Source organism: Pelobates fuscus, chromosome 1 (assembly GCF_036172605.1).
Source record: "Pelobates fuscus isolate aPelFus1 chromosome 1, aPelFus1.pri, whole genome shotgun sequence".
Taxonomy (NCBI): domain Eukaryota; kingdom Metazoa; phylum Chordata; class Amphibia; order Anura; family Pelobatidae; genus Pelobates; species Pelobates fuscus.
In genome coordinates this window covers 129,420,655-129,440,461 of record NC_086317.1, presented here as the reverse complement: position 1 = coordinate 129,440,461, position 19,807 = coordinate 129,420,655, and the positions used below count along the sequence as shown (strand labels likewise).

The window sequence follows — 19,807 nt, the reverse complement described above, 5'->3', positions numbered from 1 at the left end:
GGTTGACTAACACAGACAGTAACGTGAGTTTACAAAGTTCTCTGAGGAACAGAGTTTTGTAGAAAAGTCGACGAAGATGGGATTCTCTTTGCCGAGGTGAGGAAAAGACAGGGTGTGCTCTTGTTTTCTGGACTCAATCAAAATAATTTTGATTTGAGCTCTAATTTGCATTATTTTTACAGTTAAAAATTGGGGATGATAATAATGTGAATTTTTGTTTGAATAAGTTGTTTTTAAGACAAGCATTATTGTTATGCTATAGGTATCAATGGGAAAAATGGTGCTTATTTCCAACTTGTGGAACTGCCATGAATGCGACTCTGTGCCTATTTATGGTGTAAAAATTCCCTGGACCCTCCATTAAAATATCCTTGCAAATAAAGGACAGTTGACTAACACAGACAGTAACGTGAGTTTACAAAGTTCTCTGAGGAACAGAGTTTTGTAGAAAAGTAAACGAAGATGGGATTCGAACCCATGCGTGCAGAGCACAATGGATTAGCAGTCCATCGCCTTAACCACTCGGCCACCTCGTCTGACAGTGGTACACGCATGCTGTTAGACGCAGTCGGTGAAGTGCACGGTGGCCGAATCTCTAATTTGTGTTATTTTTACAGTTACAGATTGGGGATGATAATAATGTGAATTTTTGTTTGTGTTAGTTGTTTTTAAGACAAGCCTTAGTGTTATGCACTACACATCGGGGGGGAAAATGTGTGCTTTTTTCCTGTCGATTTTGCCGTCAAGTGTCAGGGCAAATTGGTTCTCTTTGCCGAGGTGAGGAAAAGACATGGTGTGCTCTTGTTTTCTGGACTCAATCAAAATAATTTTGATTTGAGCTCTAATTTGCATTATTTTTACAGTTAAAAATTGGGGATGATAATAATGTGAATTTTTGTTTGAATAAGTTGTTTTTAAGACAAGCATTATTGTTATGCTATAGGTATCAATGGGAAAAATGGTGCTTATTTCCAACTTGTGGAACTGCCATGAATGCGACTCTGTGCCTATTTATGGTGTAAAAATTCCCTGGACCCTCCATTAAAATAGCCTTGCAAATAAATGACGGTTGACTAACACAGACAGTAACGTGAGTTTACAAAGTTCTCTGAGGAACAGAGTTTTGTAGAAAAGTCGACGAAGTTGGGATTCTAACCCATGCATGCAGAGCACAATGGATTAGCAGTCCATCGCCTTAACCACTCGGCCACCTCGTCTGACAGTGGTGCACGCATGCTGTTAGACGCAGTCGGTGAAGTGCACGGTGGCCGAATCTCTAATTTGTGTTATTCTTACAGTTACAGATTGGGGATGATAATAATGTGAATTTTTGTTTGTGTTAGTTGTTTTTAAGACAAGCCTTAGTGTTATGCACTACACATCGAGGGAAAAAATGTGTGCTTTTTTCCTGTCGATTTTGCCGTCAAGTGTCAGGGCAAATTGGTTCTCTTTGCCGAGGTGAGGAAAAGACAGGGTGTGCTCTTGTTTTCTGGACTCAATCAAAATAATTTTGATTTGAGCTCTAATTTGCGTTATTTTTACAGTTACAGATTGGGGATGATAATAATGTGAATTTTTGTTTGAATAAGTTGTTTTTAAGACAAGCATTATTGTTATGCTATAGGTATCAATGGGAAAAATGGTGCTTATTTCCAACTTGTGGAACTGCCATGAATGCGACTCTGTGCCTATTTATGGTGTAAAAATTCCCTGGACCCTCCATTAAAATAGCCTTGCAAATAAATGACGGTTGACTAACACAGACAGTAACGTGAGTTTACAAAGTTCTCTGAGGAACAGAGTTTTGTAGAAAAGTCAACAAGGATGGGATTCGAACCCATGCGTGCAGAGCACAATGGATTAGCAATCCATCGCCTTAACCACTCGGCCACCTCGTCTAACAGTGGCACACGCATGCTGTTTGACGCAGTCGGTGAAGTGCACGGTGGCCGTATCTCTAATTTGTGTTATTTTTACAGTTACAGATTGGGGATGATAATAATGTGAATTTTTGTTTGTGTTAGTTGTTTTTAAGACAAGCCTTAGTGTTATGCACTACACATCGGGGGGAAAAATGTGTGCTTTTTTCCTGTCGATTTTGCCGTCAAGTGTCAGGGCAAATTGGTTCTCTTTGCCGAGGTGAGGAAAAGACAGGGTGTGCTCTTGTTTTCTGGACTCAATCAAAATAATTTTGATTTGAGCTCTAATTTGCGTTATTTTTACAGTTACAGATTGGGGATGATAATAATGTGAATTTTTGTTTGAATAAGTTGTTTTTAAGACAAGCATTATTGTTATGCTATAGGTATCAATGGGAAAAATGGTGCTTATTTCCAACTTGTGGAAATGCCATGAATGCGACTCTGTGCCTATTTATGGTGTAAAAATTCCCTGGACCCTCCATTAAAATAGCCTTGCAAATAAATGACGGTTGACTAACACAGACAGTAACGTGAGTTTACAAAGTTCTCTGAGGAACAGAGTTTTGTAGAAAAGTCGACGAAGATGGGATTCTCTTTGCCGAGGTGAGGAAAAGACAGGGTGTGCTCTTGTTTTCTGGACTCAATCAAAATAATTTTGATTTGAGCTCTAATTTGCATTATTTTTACAGTTAAAAATTGGGGATGATAATAATGTGAATTTTTGTTTGAATAAGTTGTTTTTAAGACAAGCATTATTGTTATGCTATAGGTATCAATGGGAAAAATGGTGCTTTTTTCCAACTTGTGGAACTGCCATGAATGCGACTCTGTGCCTATTTATGGTGTAAAAATTCCCTGGACCCTCCATTAAAATAGCCTTGCAAATAAATGACGGTTGACTAACACAGACAGTAACGTGAGTTTACAAAGTTCTCTGAGGAACAGAGTTTTGTAGAAAAGTCGACGAAGTTGGGATTCTAACCCATGCATGCAGAGCACAATGGATTAGCAGTCCATCGCCTTAACCACTCGGCCACCTCGTCTGACAATGGCGCACGCATGCTGTTAGACGCAGTCGGTGAAGTGCACGGTGGCCGTATCTCTAATTTGTGTTATTTTTACAGTTACAGATTGGGGATGATAATAATGTGAATTTTTGTTTGTGTTAGTATTTTTTAAGACAAGCCTTAGTGTTATGCTCTACACATCGGGGGAAAAAATGTGTGCTTTTTTCCTGTCGATTTTGCCGTCAAGTGTCAGGGCAAATTGGTTCTCTTTGCCGAGGTGAGGAAAAGACAGGGTGTGCTCTTGTTTTCTGGACTCAATCAAAATAATTTTATTTGAGCTCTAATTTGCGTTATTTTTACAGTTACAGATTGGGGATGATAATAATGTGAATTTTTGTTTGTGTTAGTTGTTTTTAAGACAAGCCTTAGTGTTATGCACTACACATCGGGGGGAAAAATGTGTGCTTTTTTCCTGTCGATTTTGCCGTCAAGTGTCAGGGCAAATTGGTTCTCTTTGCCGAGGTGAGGAAAAGACATGGTGTGCTCTTGTTTTCTGGACTCAATCAAAATAATTTTGATTTGAGCTCTAATTTGCGTTATTTTTACAGTTACAGATTGGGGATGATAATAATGTGAATTTTTGTTTAAATAAGTTGTTTTTAAGACAAGCATTATTGTTATGCTATAGGTATCAATGGGAAAAATGGTGCTTATTTCCAACTTGTGGAACTGCCATGAATGCGACTCTGTGCCTATTTATGGTGTAAAAATTCCCTGGACCCTCCATTAAAATATCCTTGCAAATAAAGGACAGTTGACTAACACAGACAGTAACGTGAGTTTACAAAGTTCTCTGAGGAACAGAGTTTTGTAGAAAAGTCGACGAAGATGGGATTCGAACCCATGCGTGCAGAGCACAATGGATTAGCAGTCCATCGCCTTAACCACTCGGCCACCTCGTCTGACAGTGGTGCACGCATGCTGTTAGACGCAGTCGGTGAAGTGCACGGTGGCCGTATCTCTAATTTGTGTTATTTTTACAGTTACAGATTGGGGATGATAATAATGTGAATTTTTGTTTGTGTTAGTTGTTTTTAAGACAAGCCTTAGTGTTATGCACTACACATCGGGGGGGGAAAATGTGTGCTTTTTTCCTGTCGATTTTGCCGTCAAGTGTCAGGGCAAATTGGTTCTCTTTGCCGAGGTGAGGAAAAGACATGGTGTGCTCTTGTTTTCTGGACTCAATCAAAATAATTTTGATTTGAGCTCTAATTTGCGTTATTTTTACAGATTGGGGATGATAATAATGTGAATTTTTTTTTGAATAAGTTGTTTTTAAGACAAGCATTATTGTTATGCTATAGGTATCAATGGGAAAAATGGTGCTTATTTCCAACTTGTGGAACTGCCATGAATGCGACTCTGTGCCTATTTATGGTGTAAAAATTCCCTGGACCCTCCATTAAAATAGCCTTGCAAATAAATGACAGTTGACTAACACAGACAGTAACGTGAGTTTACAAAGTTCTCTGAGGAACAGAGTTTTGTAGAAAAGTCGACGAAGATGGGATTCGAACCCATGCGTGCAGAGCACAATGGATTAGCAGTCCATCGCCTTAACCACTCGGCCACCTCGTCTGACAGTGGTGCACGCATGCTGTTAGACGCAGTCGGTGAAGTGCACGGTGGCCGTATCTCTAATTTGTGTTATTTTTACAGTTACAGATTGGGGATGATAATAATGTGAATTTTTGTTTGTGTTAGTTGTTTTTAAGACAAGCCTTAGTGTTATGCACTACACATCGGGGGGGGAAAATGTGTGCTTTTTTCCTGTCGATTTTGCCGTCAAGTGTCAGGGCAAATTGGTTCTCTTTGCCGAGGTGAGGAAAAGACATGGTGTGCTCTTGTTTTCTGGACTCAATCAAAATAATTTTGATTTGAGCTCTAATTTGCGTTATTTTTACAGTTACAGATTGGGGATGATAATAATGTGAATTTTTGTTTGTGTTAGTTGTTTTTTTTTTTTTTTTTTTTTAATATAGTTTTTTATTAGAACATTTTTTCCTTTACATATACAACAATATACTGGTCTCATATTTTGTTTAACAGACAAATACAGAATCACATAGCATTCTATTAAATCATATATCATCAAGATTTGTCTTGTATTCAATTATAGCACAGTATATATCACATACGGACATAGTCTACAATCACAAAAGAGAAACAAAAACACAGACAATAAAAGCCCCACACCAAATCTAGAGCAACATGATCGATTTGTTTCAATACTCGCTTATATGTATTTTATTATCACTTATCTATATTCCTCGCTTTCCATATATCAACTGCTAAATTTCGAATAATAGTATAATCAAGAAGGGCTATTGGAGGAGCAAAATAATATCTTATATTTATACAGCCAATCACCATACCATTGTTTTTTCTTCGAGTTATCATTGTTGATCATCTCGTGTTCCATAGATATTTGGAACAGGACCTGATCAATCAATAACCGTTTATTATACGGCTTAGATGATTTCCAATGTCTCGCTATGATAATTTTAACAGCAACTAAACAATGAATAGCAAAACAAATGTCTTTTTTTGCATCAAATGACAAGTTTAGATGTAAAAGAGCAGAAGCGGCATTCTCCGTAATTCTATTAGTAGTCACAGTTGTAAAAATATGAAAGGCCCAAGACCATAGATATTTGACAGCTGGACAGGCCCACCAAATATGTATGTAAGTACCTGGATGAGAACCACATCTCCAGTAAGTTGGATCAGAATTATGGAACATTCTCGCCAATCTTGCCGGAGTATAGTACCATCTGTAGAGGACTTTAAAGTGGCATTCAGACAGATTCAAACAGTGAATATATTTATTCACCAGGCTCAAAGAGACATTCCAATCATCCAGAGAAATTTGCAGTTCTAGTTCTTGTTCCCACGTCTTAATCAAGCTGTGGGGATACTCCTTAAGAGCTTCCAACATTGATGCTGCAGCAGACATAATCTTATTAATAGATTGGGAATTAAATATGACCTCTAACTTTTTAGCAAAAATGGAAGATGATTTAATCACGTTTTTGTGAATAAAGTTTTTTATGCGGAGATAAGTAAAAATTTCTCTGCGCGGAATATGCAGAGAATCAATAATATTCTGGAAGGGTAGGATATTGTCTCCCTGCATAATTTCTGCAATTCTTATTCTATCCGCGCAGACCCAATTCTTTAACGAAAAGTCTTGTATAAGTAGTTGGAATATATCCAAGGGACATGTCTTAGGTATCATATTTATTAGGCCTAATTTTTTTTTAATTAGTATCCACTCTTCTAATATTTGCGATAGTATCGTTGAGTTATTTATAGGCGAATTTACTAAATTTTTACTTGTAGCTGTCCACATCAAATATTGTAATTTGTCTACATGGGCCACGTTCGCCTCCATAATATACCATGGTTCCAAGACCTGTTTAGGGTCCTGAAGGAGATATATATGCCTAATAATGTTAGCATGATAACTATAAAGAATACTAGGGAAGTGTAGGCCTCCATTTGTCAATTTTTTGGTTAAGATCTTTTGGGCAATTCTTGTTTTTTTGTTATTCCAGATAAAATTGTTGAAATATGTTTGGATCATCGCCAGCCAAGGTCTGGAAACCCCAAGCGGAATCATGGAAAACAAATATAGCCATTTAGGCAAAATATATGAATTAATGATGTTTATTTTTCCTTGCCAGGAGTTTTCTAGATTTCTCCATTTTCTAAGTTTGAGGTTCATATTTCTCATAAGAATCGAGATATTCCACTCCATTATTTCTGACACTTTAGACGTTATAACTAATCCCAGGTAGTTTATTTGTGAATCGGTCCATATAAATTTATAGCTTAAGACTAAACTATTTACTATCTCATTATTCAAGTTCATAAACATTGCCGTAGATTTATTTATATTTAGCTTGAAATTTGAGATAGCAGAGTATCTATCGATCTCAAACATTAAAAATTTTAAAGACGACTCAGGGGTAGTCAACGTAAGTAGCGCATCGTCCGCATAGAGAGATATTTTAGCATTCAACGAATTGGTTTGTACACCTTTTATTAATGCATTGTTCCTAATGTTAATAGCCAATGGCTCTATAGACAAAATATACAACAGAGGAGAAAGAGGGCATCCCTGTCGCGTACCGTTTTTGAGTGAAAACCACCCTGCTGTGATGTTCGGACCCACAGTTCTGGCGGAGGGAGAAGAATAGAGAGCCATGATGGCATTGTGTATCCAGCCCATGAGTCCAAAAGCCTTAAGGGCTTCACTGAGATAGCCCCACCCGACCCTGTCAAATGCTTTCTCAGCATCTAATGACAGGGTCAGGAGGGGAAGCTCATTTCTATTGGCCCAATCTATAATGTCGATTATTCTCCTGGTGTTGTTGGATGCTAACCTGCCTGGAACAAATCCAATTTGATCAGGGTGAATCAGTGACGAAATAATTTTCTTAATTCTATCGGCAATTATTGCCGCGTATAGCTTCATGTCTGTATTGATTAACGCTATGGGTCTATAATTACCGGGATCAGAGCTTAATTTATTTTGTTTCAGTATTGGAATAATATTCGCCTGCAACAATTCAGCTGGAAAAGATTTATTTAGGGCTATTTGATTAAACATTTCTGTTAAAGGATTACTTAATAGAGGCTGCATCTGTCTATAATACATATTCGTAAAGCCATCTGGTCCCGGAGTTTTGTTAATAGGAAGTCTATTTATTTGCAATTTGACTTCATCCTCCGAAATGGGCCTATTTAAAATTATTAGGTCTTGCGGTGTAACTTTAGGAATCTGGGTACAGGCTAGATAATTTTGAATATCGTTTAAATTAGGAGACAGTTTGAGATTGTACAGGTCCTCATAAAATTGATTAAATCTCTCCCCAATTGCAGAAGGTGTCGAATAGATCCTTTGTCCATCTGTCAATTTTTCGACTCTATTTTTGGCATAGTGGTTTTGCAGTCTTTTTGTCAAATTTTTATTTGCCCTGTTTCCCGTATAATAATTGTTTAATTTTAGTTTGTGAATATTTAATTTAATTTTTTGCTCAACCTTCAAATTGATCTGTTTTTTTAAAGTATTTAGCTTAATTTTTAATTCTATAGATGGCTTCTGTTTGTTAAGTTTCGATATATTATAAAACTCAATGTATAAATCGGTCAGGGTCTTACCATTAAGAACCCTCATTTTATGGGCTAATTTGATTAAGTAACCACGCATAACGGCTTTGTGTGTACACCAATTATTTGCCGGTGTTGTATCAGAGGAACTATTTTCTAGCCAAAAATTATTTAATAATTGAGTTAATTCCTTTTTATTGTCTGAATCATTAAGAAGAGCATCGTCTAATCTCCATGTAGTACGGGCCATAGGGGATTTATTTCCAAGATCCATTATTATGAGGCTATGGTCTGACCATAGACTCTCTCTGATTTCAATTGACTTGCACAAAGATATCGAATTTGCGTCAAGGAGACAGAAATCAATGCGAGCATACGTACCGTGCACACATGATTGATGAGAGTAGTCTTTATCAGTGGGATGTAATAGTCTCCATATATCATGGATATTATATTGTTTAGAAATATTGTAAAGTCTTTTAGCCTGCTTAATAGTTCTTTTATCACAAATTTTTTTTTGAAATATGCGTCTTGTCCATTTTAGGATCCCATACGCAATTAAAATCCCCCGCTATGATTAAATGTCCCTTTGATACTTTATCGACTCGGTCCATTATGGTAGCAAATTTAGTCATAGGATCAACATTCGGAAGATAGACATTAACAAGAGTGTAGGTCACTTTATCAATAATGCAAACAATAATTATGGATCTCGCTTCTGGATCCAATTCAATATATTTAATTTCCAACTCTATATTACAATTAAACACAACTGCAACTCCTCTTTTTTTGTTCTCTGTTAGTGAGGCGTGGACAATATTAGAGTATTTATGCCCTCCCCATCTTTGTTTGATGTCCTTGAGCCAATGAGTTTCTTGTAAGAATGCCACCTGTACATTGTGCTCATTAAGAGTATTGAATAGTCTTCTCCTTTTTTTATTAGTATTCATGCCCTGAACATTCAGTGATAAAAACCTAAGCATCTGGAGTTATTGAAAATTGCACATCTATTAAACTAATCAACGCCCCGATGTCTGGGGGCAGGAAAGCTTTAGTATCATTAGATAAGATATCTTTGTCAAGGGTATCATTTGCTCTAAAGAAAAAGGACAGAAAAAAAACACCCAAAGAAAAACACAACAACAAACATATTGCGCCTAATCTCGCCGAATAAATTCGTAGTAGATTCAGCGTCAATGCACAACATAAAACAAACTTAAAAAGAACATAGTTCTTTTTTCTCTTTTTTAACCCGTAGATTTCTGATTGCAATAGAAATCAACGGAAACAGTGTAGTAGTACTACACCAAGAGGGGCAACCCATCGAGAGGCAAGGGGAAGGAAAAAAGGAAATAGGCAGCCTCGTAGGATCATGCTATTTCTAATAGATAGAGAATAAAACAGTGACCTCTTCTAGTAACGAATAGACAAGATTCCAATTATTTCAATTAATTTCAAACGTAATAAACGCAATACGTATCAGCCTTTATTGTATACCGCTATACATCCGAGTGGCATAGCATACGGACTCCTGATACAGGATTGTCCGTCTGCCCCTGCCACTCGGTAGTGGTTAGGCCAAGCCTTACACTACTTAAGCAAAGTGAGTAGTGATAGAAAATTTAATTTATATCAAAACCCTATGTCCTTATATTGCATGGTGTTATCTTTGGATGGGCCAGATATCCTTAAATGGTTTATTCCCAACTTTAGGCCATAACCATAGATCTGATTATTCTATAAAAGTGCTGTTAGATACACTATGTTGTGATCATCACCACGGAACAGTATCCATTATTATAGATCTATAGGATCCTAGCATCTCATTGTGTAGTTATGTTCGATTATATCAAAATATTTATGGGAAGCCACTTATCCTCGTCGAAAGCACAATCTATACATTGTGCGCCACCGTCAATAGGTCGACCATAATAATTAAATTGTTCTATGGTGACACCATTACACACCTTGTATAATATTTAGCATCTTACAGAAATGTAGACAATATACAAAAAAAAAAAAAAAAAAAAAAAAAAAAAGTGTCATTTGTGTTACTTCGTGTCCGGATATCTACACACAAACCAGACCCAAATTCTTTATAATAGTGTTAAATTGACGTTATAGTCATTATATAGTGTCTCTCAATTAGCATCTATCTAGCCTGCATCAAACCTATTACATACATTATTTATCACCTCATTCGGGTCGTCCAAATTAGCTAAATTGTTCTGTATAAGTGCTATTACATATATTATCCCATACTCAACCCCATAGAGAAATATTAATTACAATACCTGTATTAATACATCGTGCTATTATATTATTTCGACCTATCTGTGCATAGGCCTCCAAAAAAAAAAAAAAAAAAAAAAATAGTGTTATAGTAGTACAATTAGGCTAGTAGACATTATACAGTGTGTAGCAATTAGTGTCCAAAATTCCCAAAATGTTGCAGCAAACAACCAATTTACTTTATATCTATTATTTACACCCTTGCGATGACCGCAATAATTGGTTAAATTATTCTGTAGTAGTGCTATTGCTTTTTACGCTTATTGTACTTATTATACGATTATTATACCCTTATCATCTCTACATATCAGGAGACTAAGCAACCACCACTCCAAAAATCCTGTTGTCTAATCATATTAATAACCTAACACACCTAAACCCTGAGAAAAAAAAAAAAAAAAAAAAAAAAAAACACAGCTAAGTCAGATGGTTAAACAACTGCCCTATCTATTAATCATCCTGATTCACCCTCCCCCCCTCCCCCTAGCCCCAGAGAGCACTCTGGATCTGCTATAGTAATTTCTTGCCCCTCAACCATTCAAGTAAATCAGAATTTGAATCAAAAGTCTCTCTTTTTCCTTCATGTGTCAGAGACAGCTTTAGGGGATATAACCACCTATATCTTATGTTATGAGCTCTGAGAATTTGGGTTGCTGAGCTGAATAATTTCCTGTTTTGACAAGTTTCATACGATAGATCCCGAAAGACCTGAATGTTTTGGAAACGTCCAGAATTACTTTGCCCAGTTCTGACAGAGTTTAGAATTGATTCTTTGAATTCATAAGAAAAAAAACACGCAATAATGTCCCTTGGTAGATCTTTCTGCATAGATTGGGGTTTGAATATCCTGTGGCACCTTTCTATTATTTGATCATGTGGGTCAAACTGAATTCCCAATGTTGCAACAAAGTCCAGCAGAATTTGTTTGGTGTCTTCTTGTCTATCTTTCTCCGGGATATTCCTAAAACGTAAATTCTTACGACGACTGCGATCTTCCAAATCAATTAATTTATTTTCAAGGGCCAAGATCTTGCTTTGGGCCTTCTTATTCTCATCTGTAAGAGATTTAACTTGGAAGTCAATTGCTTTAAATTGGTCCTCCATCCTTTGGATATTGACCGCAAGGAGATTTATCTCTTGTTTAAATTCTATTTTTATTTCTGCCGCGGTCACCGCCAATTCATTCTTTATTTCTTCCAGATGCGATCTTAAAGTAGTGCGTAATAAAGTAGGGGTAATTAGATCTTTTTCCATAGTAGTTAACCCCTCGGGTTCCCATGCATCAAGAGTAGAGTCATTAGCATTATCTTTCAACTTCGGGTTTTTGTGATGTTGAGGGGAGAAATAGGCATTTAATGACTTGTCCTGTGAGACCTCTCTCTTATCCTTTCTTGATGAGGATTTATTCTCAGTGGATTTCTTTGAAGCCATATTCAGTTGTATTGTATTGCCTCTTATATTATGTGATATATAGGCAGAGGATATATACAATTGCAAAGTATAAAATTATAATGTGCGCATCAAGGCTTTAGCAGTGTCGAGAGCCCCAGCTGCGTTATTCAGAAAAGAAACATAAGTTCTCCCACATGGTTATTTTGAATACTTGCAGCCTTAAACAGCAATGATAGGCTGGAAACGTTTAGGAGCGCTCTCAACTTCTCGTTTGGACAGATTCTTAAGGTTAAGAAACCACAACCCCTGTCACTCTAAGAAGTAAACCCGGTTCTTGACAGAAAAAAAAAAAAAAACCTCATAGACCACAGGTGAGGAAAGTTAGATTGGTTGAAACTGATTCTGCCAAATGCTCCAAACATCCAACACTCCAAAAAAGGAAAAAACTGAAATAAAAAATCACAGTTAAGAATAATATATCCAAATTTCTGTCTCAGGAAATGAGCGGGGTAATACCCATGTTGGTCCTTGGGGGCTAAACAACCCAGTTCCTTCCAATAGTCTTTTTGTTATATCAGATTTGTGGCAGTTTTATGGCAAAAAAAAAAAAAAAAAAGAAAGCAACCACGTAGAAAATGAAAAGTACCTTCACTTGAGAGGAGAGAAGTCTCACCCGAGGCAGAGCCACAGCAAAAGCGAACTGCCGTTATTGTATGCTGAGTTAAGGGCTATGTGAGGGGGGGGGAGCGGTGTGTATGCCTCCTAGGATGAACCATCGAAGCTGACGCGAGGATGCCGGCAGGAGTGCAGACGCCTCATCGGAGAGCGGCCGCTTCAAAGCCCGCCATCACCCGCCATCCCCCTCGCCGGCGGTTGCCCCTCCTCCTCCGTCACGACGATACCGCACGTGGGCACGTCCGCATGTCAGCACGTCATAACGTCTATCTGTGTTAGTTGTTTTTAAGACAAGCCTTAGTGTTATGCACTACACATCGGGGGAAAAAATGTGTGCTTTTTTCCTGTCGATTTTGCCGTCAAGTGTCAGGGCAAATTGGTTCTCTTTGCCGAGGTGAGGAAAAGACAGGGTGTGCTCTTGTTTTCTGGACTCAATCAAAATAATTTTGAATAAGTTGTTTTTAAGACAAGCATTATTGTTATGCTATAGGTATCAATGGGAAAAATGGTGCTTATTTCCAACTTGTGGAACTGCCATGAATGCGACTCTGTGCCTATTTATGGTGTAAAAATTCCCTGGACCCTCCATTAAAATAGCCTTGCAAATAAATGACGGTTGACTAACACAGACAGTAACGTGAGTTTACAAAGTTCTCTGAGGAACAGAGTTTTGTAGAAAAGTCGACGAAGATGGGATTCGAACCCATGCGTGCAGAGCACAATGGATTAGCAGTCCATCGCCTTAACCACTCGGCCACCTCGTCTAACAGTGGCACACGCATGCTGTTTGACGCAGTCGGTGAAGTGCACGGTGGCCGTATCTCTAATTTGTGTTATTTTTACAGTTACAGATTGGGGATGATAATAATGTGAATTTTTGTTTGTGTTAGTTGTTTTTAAGACAAGCCTTAGTGTTATGCACTACACATCGGGGGGAAAAATGTGTGCTTTTTTCCTGTCGATTTTGCCGTCAAGTGTCAGGGCAAATTGGTTCTCTTTGCCGAGGTGAGGAAAAGACAGGGTGTGCTCTTGTTTTCTGGACTCAATCAAAATAATTTTGATTTGAGCTCTAATTTGCGTTATTTTTACAGTTACAGATTGGGGATGATAATAATGTGAATTTTTGTTTAAATAAGTTGTTTTTAAGACAAGCATTATTGTTATGCTATAGGTATCAATGGGAAAAATGGTGCTTATTTCCAACTTGTGGAACTGCCATGAATGCGACTCTGTGCCTATTTATGGTGTAAAAATTCCCTGGACCCTCCATTAAAATAGCCTTGCAAATAAATGACGGTTGACTAACACAGACAGTAACGTGAGTTTACAAAGTTCTCTGAGGAACAGAGTTTTGTAGAAAAGTCGACGAAGTTGGGATTCTAACCCATGCATGCAGAGCACAATGGATTAGCAGTCCATCGCCTTAACCACTCGGCCACCTCGTCTGACAATGGCGCACGCATGCTGTTAGACGCAGTCGGTGAAGTGCACGGTGGCCGTATCTCTAATTTGTGTTATTTTTACAGTTACAGATTGGGGATGATAATAATGTGAATTTTTGTTTGTGTTAGTTGTTTTTAAGACAAGCCTTAGTGTTATGCTCTACACATCGGGGGAAAAAATGTGTGCTTTTTTCCTGTCGATTTTGCCGTCAAGTGTCAGGGCAAATTGGTTCTCTTTGCCGAGGTGAGGAAAAGACAGGGTGTGCTCTTGTTTTCTGGACTCAATCAAAATAATTTTGATTTGAGCTCTAATTTGCGTTATTTTTACAGTTACAGATTGGGGATGATAATAATGTGAATTTTTGTTTGTGTTAGTTGTTTTTAAGACAAGCCTTAGTGTTATGCACTACACATCGGGGGGAAAAATGTGTGCTTTTTTCCTGTCGATTTTGCCGTCAAGTGTCCGGGCAAATTGGTTCTCTTTGCCGAGGTGAGGAAAAGACATGGTGTGCTCTTGTTTTCTGGACTCAATCAAAATAATTTTGATTTGAGCTCTAATTTGCGTTATTTTTACAGTTACAGATTGGGGATGATAATAATGTGAATTTTTGTTTAAATAAGTTGTTTTTAAGACAAGCATTATTGTTATGCTATAGGTATCAATGGGAAAAATGGTGCTTATTTCCAACTTGTGGAACTGCCATGAATGCGACTCTGTGCCTATTTATGGTGTAAAAATTCCCTGGACCCTCCATTAAAATAGCCTTGCAAATAAATGACGGTTGACTAACACAGACAGTAACGTGAGTTTACAAAGTTCTCTGAGGAACAGAGTTTTGTAGAAAAGTCGACGAAGATGGGATTCGAACCCATGCGTGCAGAGCACAATGGATTAGCAGTCCATCGCCTTAACCACTCGGCCACCTCGTCTGACAGTGGCGCACGCATGCTGTTTGACGCAGTCGGTGAAGTGCACGGTGGCCGTATCTCTAATTTGTGTTATTTTTACAGTTACAGATTGGGGATGATAATAATGTGAATTTTTGTTTGTGTTAGTTGTTTTTAAGCAAGCCTTAGTGTTATGCACTACACATCGGGGGGAAAAATGTGTGCTTTTTTCCTGTCGATTTTGCCTTCAAGTGTCAGGGCAAATTGGTTCTCTTTGCCGAGGTGAGGAAAAGACATGGTGTGCTCTTGTTTTCTGGACTCAATCAAAATAATTTTGATTTGAGCTCTAATTTGCGTTATTTTTACAGATTGGGGATGATAATAATGTGAATTTTTTTTTGAATACGTTGTTTTTAAGACAAGCATTATTGTTATGCTATAGGTATCAATGGGAAAAATAGTGCTTATTTCCAACTTGTGGAACTGCCATGAATGCGACTCTGTGCCTATTTATGGTGTAAAAATTCCCTGGACCCTCCATTAAAATAGCCTTGCAAATAAATGACAGTTGACTAACACAGACAGTAACGTGAGTTTACAAAGTTCTCTGAGGAACAGAGTTTTGTAGAAAAGTCAACGAAGTTGGGATTCTAACCCATGCATGCAGAGCACAATGGATTAGCAGTCCATCGCCTTAACCACTCGGCCACCTCGTCTGACAATAGCGCACGCATGCTGTTAGACGCAGTCGGTGAAGTGCACGGTGGCCGTATCTCTAATTTGTGTTATTTTTACAGTTACAGATTGGGGATGATAATAATGTGAATTTTTGTTTGTGTTAGTTGTTTTTAAGACAAGCCTTAGTGTTATGCACTACACATCGGGGGAAAAAATGTGTGCTTTTTTCCTGTCGATTTTGCCGTCAAGTGTCAGGGCAAATTGGTTCTCTTTGCCGAGGTGAGGAAAAGACAGGGTGTGCTCTTGTTTTCTGGACTCTAATTTGGAGCTCTAATTTGCGTTATTTTTACAGTTACAGATTGGGGATGATAATAATGTGAATTTTTGTTTGAATAAGTTGTTTTTAAGACAAGCATTATTGTTATGCTATAGGTATCAATGGGAAAAATGGTGCTTATTTCCAACTTGTGGAACTGCCATGAATGCGACTCTGTGCCTATTTATGGTGTAAAAATTCCCTGGACCCTCCATTAAAATAGCCTTGCAAATAAATGACGGTTGACTAACACAGACAGTAACGTGAGTTTACAAAGTTCTCTGAGGAACAGAGTTTTGTAGAAAAGTCGACGAAGATGGGATTCGAACCCATGCGTGCAGAGCACAATGGATTAGCAGTCCATCGCCTTAACCACTCGGCCACCTCGTCTGACAGTGGCGCACGCATGCTGTTTGACGCAGTCGGTGAAGTGCACGGTGGCCGTATCTCTAATTTGTGTTATTTTTACAGTTACAGATTGGGGATGATAATAATGTGAATTTTTGTTTGTGTTAGTTGTTTTTAAGCAAGCCTTAGTGTTATGCACTACACATCGGGGGGAAAAATGTGTGCTTTTTTCCTGTCGATTTTGCCTTCAAGTGTCAGGGCAAATTGGTTCTCTTTGCCGAGGTGAGGAAAAGACATGGTGTGCTCTTGTTTTCTGGACTCAATCAAAATAATTTTGATTTGAGCTCTAATTTGCGTTATTTTTACAGTTACAGATTGGGGATGATAATAATGTGAATTTTTGTTAAAATAAGTTGTTTTTAAGACAAGCATTATTGTTATGCTATAGGTATCAATGGGAAAAATGGTGCTTATTTCCAACTTGTGGAACTGCCATGAATGCGACTCTGTGCCTATTTATGGTGTAAAAATTCCCTGGACCCTCCATTAAAATAGCCTTGCAAATAAATGACGGTTGACTAACACAGACAGTAACGTGAGTTTACAAAGTTCTCTGAGGAACAGAGTTTTGTAGAAAAGTCGACGAAGTTGGGATTCTAACCCATGCATGCAGAGCACAATGGATTAGCAGTCCATCGCCTTAACCACTCGGCCACCTCGTCTGACAATGGCGCACGCATGCTGTTAGACGCAGTCGGTGAAGTGCACGGTGGCCGTATCTCTAATTTGTGTTATTTTTACAGTTACAGATTGGGGATGATAATAATGTGAATTTTTGTTTGTGTTAGTTGTTTTTAAGACAAGCCTTAGTGTTATGCTCTACACATCGGGGGAAAAAATGTGTGCTTTTTTCCTGTCGATTTTGCCGTCAAGTGTCAGGGCAAATTGGTTCTCTTTGCCGAGGTGAGGAAAAGACAGGGTGTGCTCTTGTTTTCTGGACTCAATCAAAATAATTTTGATTTGAGCTCTAATTTGCATTATTTTTACAGTTACAGATTGGGGATGATAATAATGTGAATTTTTGTTTGTGTTAGTTGTTTTTAAGACAAGCCTTAGTGTTATGCACTACACATCGGGGGGAAAAATGTGTGCTTTTTTCCTGTCGATTTTGCCGTCAAGTGTCCGGGCAAATTGGTTCTCTTTGCCGAGGTGAGGAAAAGACATGGTGTGCTCTTGTTTTCTGGACTCAATCAAAATAATTTTGATTTGAGCTCTAATTTGCGTTATTTTTACAGTTACAGATTGGGGATGATAATAATGTGAATTTTTGTTTAAATAAGTTGTTTTTAAGACAAGCATTATTGTTATGCTATAGGTATCAATGGGAAAAATGGTGCTTATTTCCAACTTGTGGAACTGCCATGAATGCGACTCTGTGCCTATTTATGGTGTAAAAATTCCCTGGACCCTCCATTAAAATAGCCTTGCAAATTAATGACGGTTGACTAACACAGACAGTAACGTGAGTTTACAAAGTTCTCTGAGGAACAGAGTTTTGTAGAAAAGTCGACGAAGATGGGATTCGAACCCATGCGTGCAGAGCACAATGGATTAGCAGTCCATCGCCTTAACCACTCGGCCACCTCGTCTGACAGTGGCGCACGCATGCTGTTTGACGCAGTCGGTGAAGTGCACGGTGGCCGTATCTCTAATTTGTGTTATTTTTACAGTTACAGATTGGGGATGATAATAATGTGAATTTTTGTTTGTGTTAGTTGTTTTTAAGCAAGCCTTAGTGTTATGCACTACACATCGGGGGGAAAAATGTGTGCTTTTTTCCTGTCGATTTTGCCGTCAAGTGTCCGGGCAAATTGGTTCTCTTTGCCGAGGTGAGGAAAAGACATGGTGTGCTCTTGTTTTCTGGACTCAATCAAAATAATTTTGATTTGAGCTCTAATTTGCGTTATTTTTACAGATTGGGGATGATAATAATGTGAATTTTTTTTTGAATACGTTGTTTTTAAGACAAGCATTATTGTTATGCTATAGGTATCAATGGGAAAAATAGTGCTTATTTCCAACTTGTGGAACTGCCATGAATGCGACTCTGTGCCTATTTATGGTGTAAAAATTCCCTGGACCCTCCATTAAAATAGCCTTGCAAATAAATGACGGTTGACTAACACAGACAGTAACGTGAGTTTACAAAGTTCTCTGAGGAACAGAGTTTTGTAGAAAAGTCGACGAAGATGGGATTCGAACCCATGCGTGCAGAGCACAATGGATTAGCAGTCCATCGCCTTAACCACTCGGCCACCTCGTCTAACAGTGGCGCAAGCATGCTGTTTGACGCAGTCGGTGAAGTGCACGGTGGCCGTATCTCTAATTTGTGTTATTTTTACAGTTACAGATTGGGGATGATAATAATGTGAATTTTTGTTTGTGTTAGTTGTTTTTAAGACAAGCCTTAGTGTTATGCACTACACATCGGGGGAAAAAATGTGTGCTTTTTTCCTGTCGATTTTGCCGTCAAGTGTCAGGGCAAATTGGTTCTCTTTGCCGAGGTGAGGAAAAGACAGGGTGTGCTCTTGTTTTCTGGACTCAATCAAAATAATTTTGATTTGAGCTCTAATTTGCGTTATTTTTACAGTTACAGATTGGGGATGATAATAATGTGAATTTTTGTTTGAATAAGTTGTTTTTAAGACAAGCATTATTGTTATGCTATAGGTATCAATGGGAAAAATGGTGCTTATTTCCAACTTGTGGAACTGCCATGAATGCGACTCTGTGCCTATTTATGGTGTAAAAATTCCCTGGACCCTCCATTAAAATAGCCTTGCAAATAAATGACGGTTGACTAACACAGACAGTAACGTGAGTTTACAAAGTTCTCTGAGGAACAGAGTTTTGTAGAAAAGTCAACGAAGTTGGGATTCTAACCCATGCATGCAGAGCACAATGGATTAGCAGTCCATCGCCTTAACCACTCGGCCACCTCGTCTGACAATAGCGCACGCATGCTGTTAGACGCAGTCGGTGAAGTGCACGGTGGCCGTATCTCTAATTTGTGTTATTTTTACAGTTACAGATTGGGGATGATAATAATGTGAATTTTTGTTTGTGTTAGTTGTTTTTAAGACAAGCCTTAGTGTTATGCACTACACATCGGGGGAAAAAATGTGTGCTTTTTTCCTGTCGATTTTGCCGTCAAGTGTCAGGGCAAATTGGTTCTCTTTGCCGACGTGAGGAAAAGACAGGGTGTGCTCTTGTTTTCTGGACTCTAATTTGGAGCTCTAATTTGCGTTATTTTTACAGTTACAGATTGTGGATGATAATAATGTGAATTTTTGTTTGAATAAGTTGTTTTTAAGACAAGCATTATTGTTATGCTATAGGTATCAATGGGAAAAATGGTGCTTATTTCCAACTTGTGGAACTGCCATGAATGCGACTCTGTGCCTATTTATGGTGTAAAAATTCCCTGGACCCTCCATTAAAATAGCCTTGCAAATAAATGACGGTTGACTAACACAGACAGTAACGTGAGTTTACAAAGTTCTCTGAGGAACAGAGTTTTGTAGAAAAGTCGACGAAGATGGGATTCGAACCCATGCGTGCAGAGCACAATGGATTAGCAGTCCATCGCCTTAACCACTCGGCCACCTCGTC

At 38.2% G+C, this 19,807-nt stretch overlaps 8 non-coding genes across 8 annotated transcripts; all 8 read right to left on the bottom strand.

The window, feature by feature from the left end:
- Positions 1-3,809: 3,809 nt before the first annotated feature.
- Positions 3,810-3,891, bottom strand: TRNAS-GCU (transfer RNA serine (anticodon GCU)). The gene has a single exon. It is a non-coding gene; the product is annotated as a tRNA-Ser (tRNA).
- Positions 3,892-4,485: 594 nt separating this feature from the next.
- Positions 4,486-4,567, bottom strand: TRNAS-GCU (transfer RNA serine (anticodon GCU)). The gene has a single exon. It is a non-coding gene; the product is annotated as a tRNA-Ser (tRNA).
- An 8,578-nt stretch (positions 4,568-13,145) lies between these two features.
- Positions 13,146-13,227, bottom strand: TRNAS-GCU (transfer RNA serine (anticodon GCU)). Its single transcript has one exon. It is a non-coding gene; the product is annotated as a tRNA-Ser (tRNA).
- A 1,526-nt stretch (positions 13,228-14,753) lies between these two features.
- Positions 14,754-14,835, bottom strand: TRNAS-GCU (transfer RNA serine (anticodon GCU)). Its single transcript has one exon. It is a non-coding gene; the product is annotated as a tRNA-Ser (tRNA).
- Positions 14,836-16,095: 1,260 nt separating this feature from the next.
- Positions 16,096-16,177, bottom strand: TRNAS-GCU (transfer RNA serine (anticodon GCU)). Its single transcript has one exon. It is a non-coding gene; the product is annotated as a tRNA-Ser (tRNA).
- A 1,525-nt stretch (positions 16,178-17,702) lies between these two features.
- Positions 17,703-17,784, bottom strand: TRNAS-GCU (transfer RNA serine (anticodon GCU)). The gene has a single exon. It is a non-coding gene; the product is annotated as a tRNA-Ser (tRNA).
- Positions 17,785-18,376: 592 nt separating this feature from the next.
- TRNAS-GCU (transfer RNA serine (anticodon GCU)) lies at positions 18,377-18,458 on the bottom strand. Its single transcript has one exon. It is a non-coding gene; the product is annotated as a tRNA-Ser (tRNA).
- Positions 18,459-19,725: 1,267 nt separating this feature from the next.
- TRNAS-GCU (transfer RNA serine (anticodon GCU)) lies at positions 19,726-19,807 on the bottom strand. Its single transcript has one exon. It is a non-coding gene; the product is annotated as a tRNA-Ser (tRNA).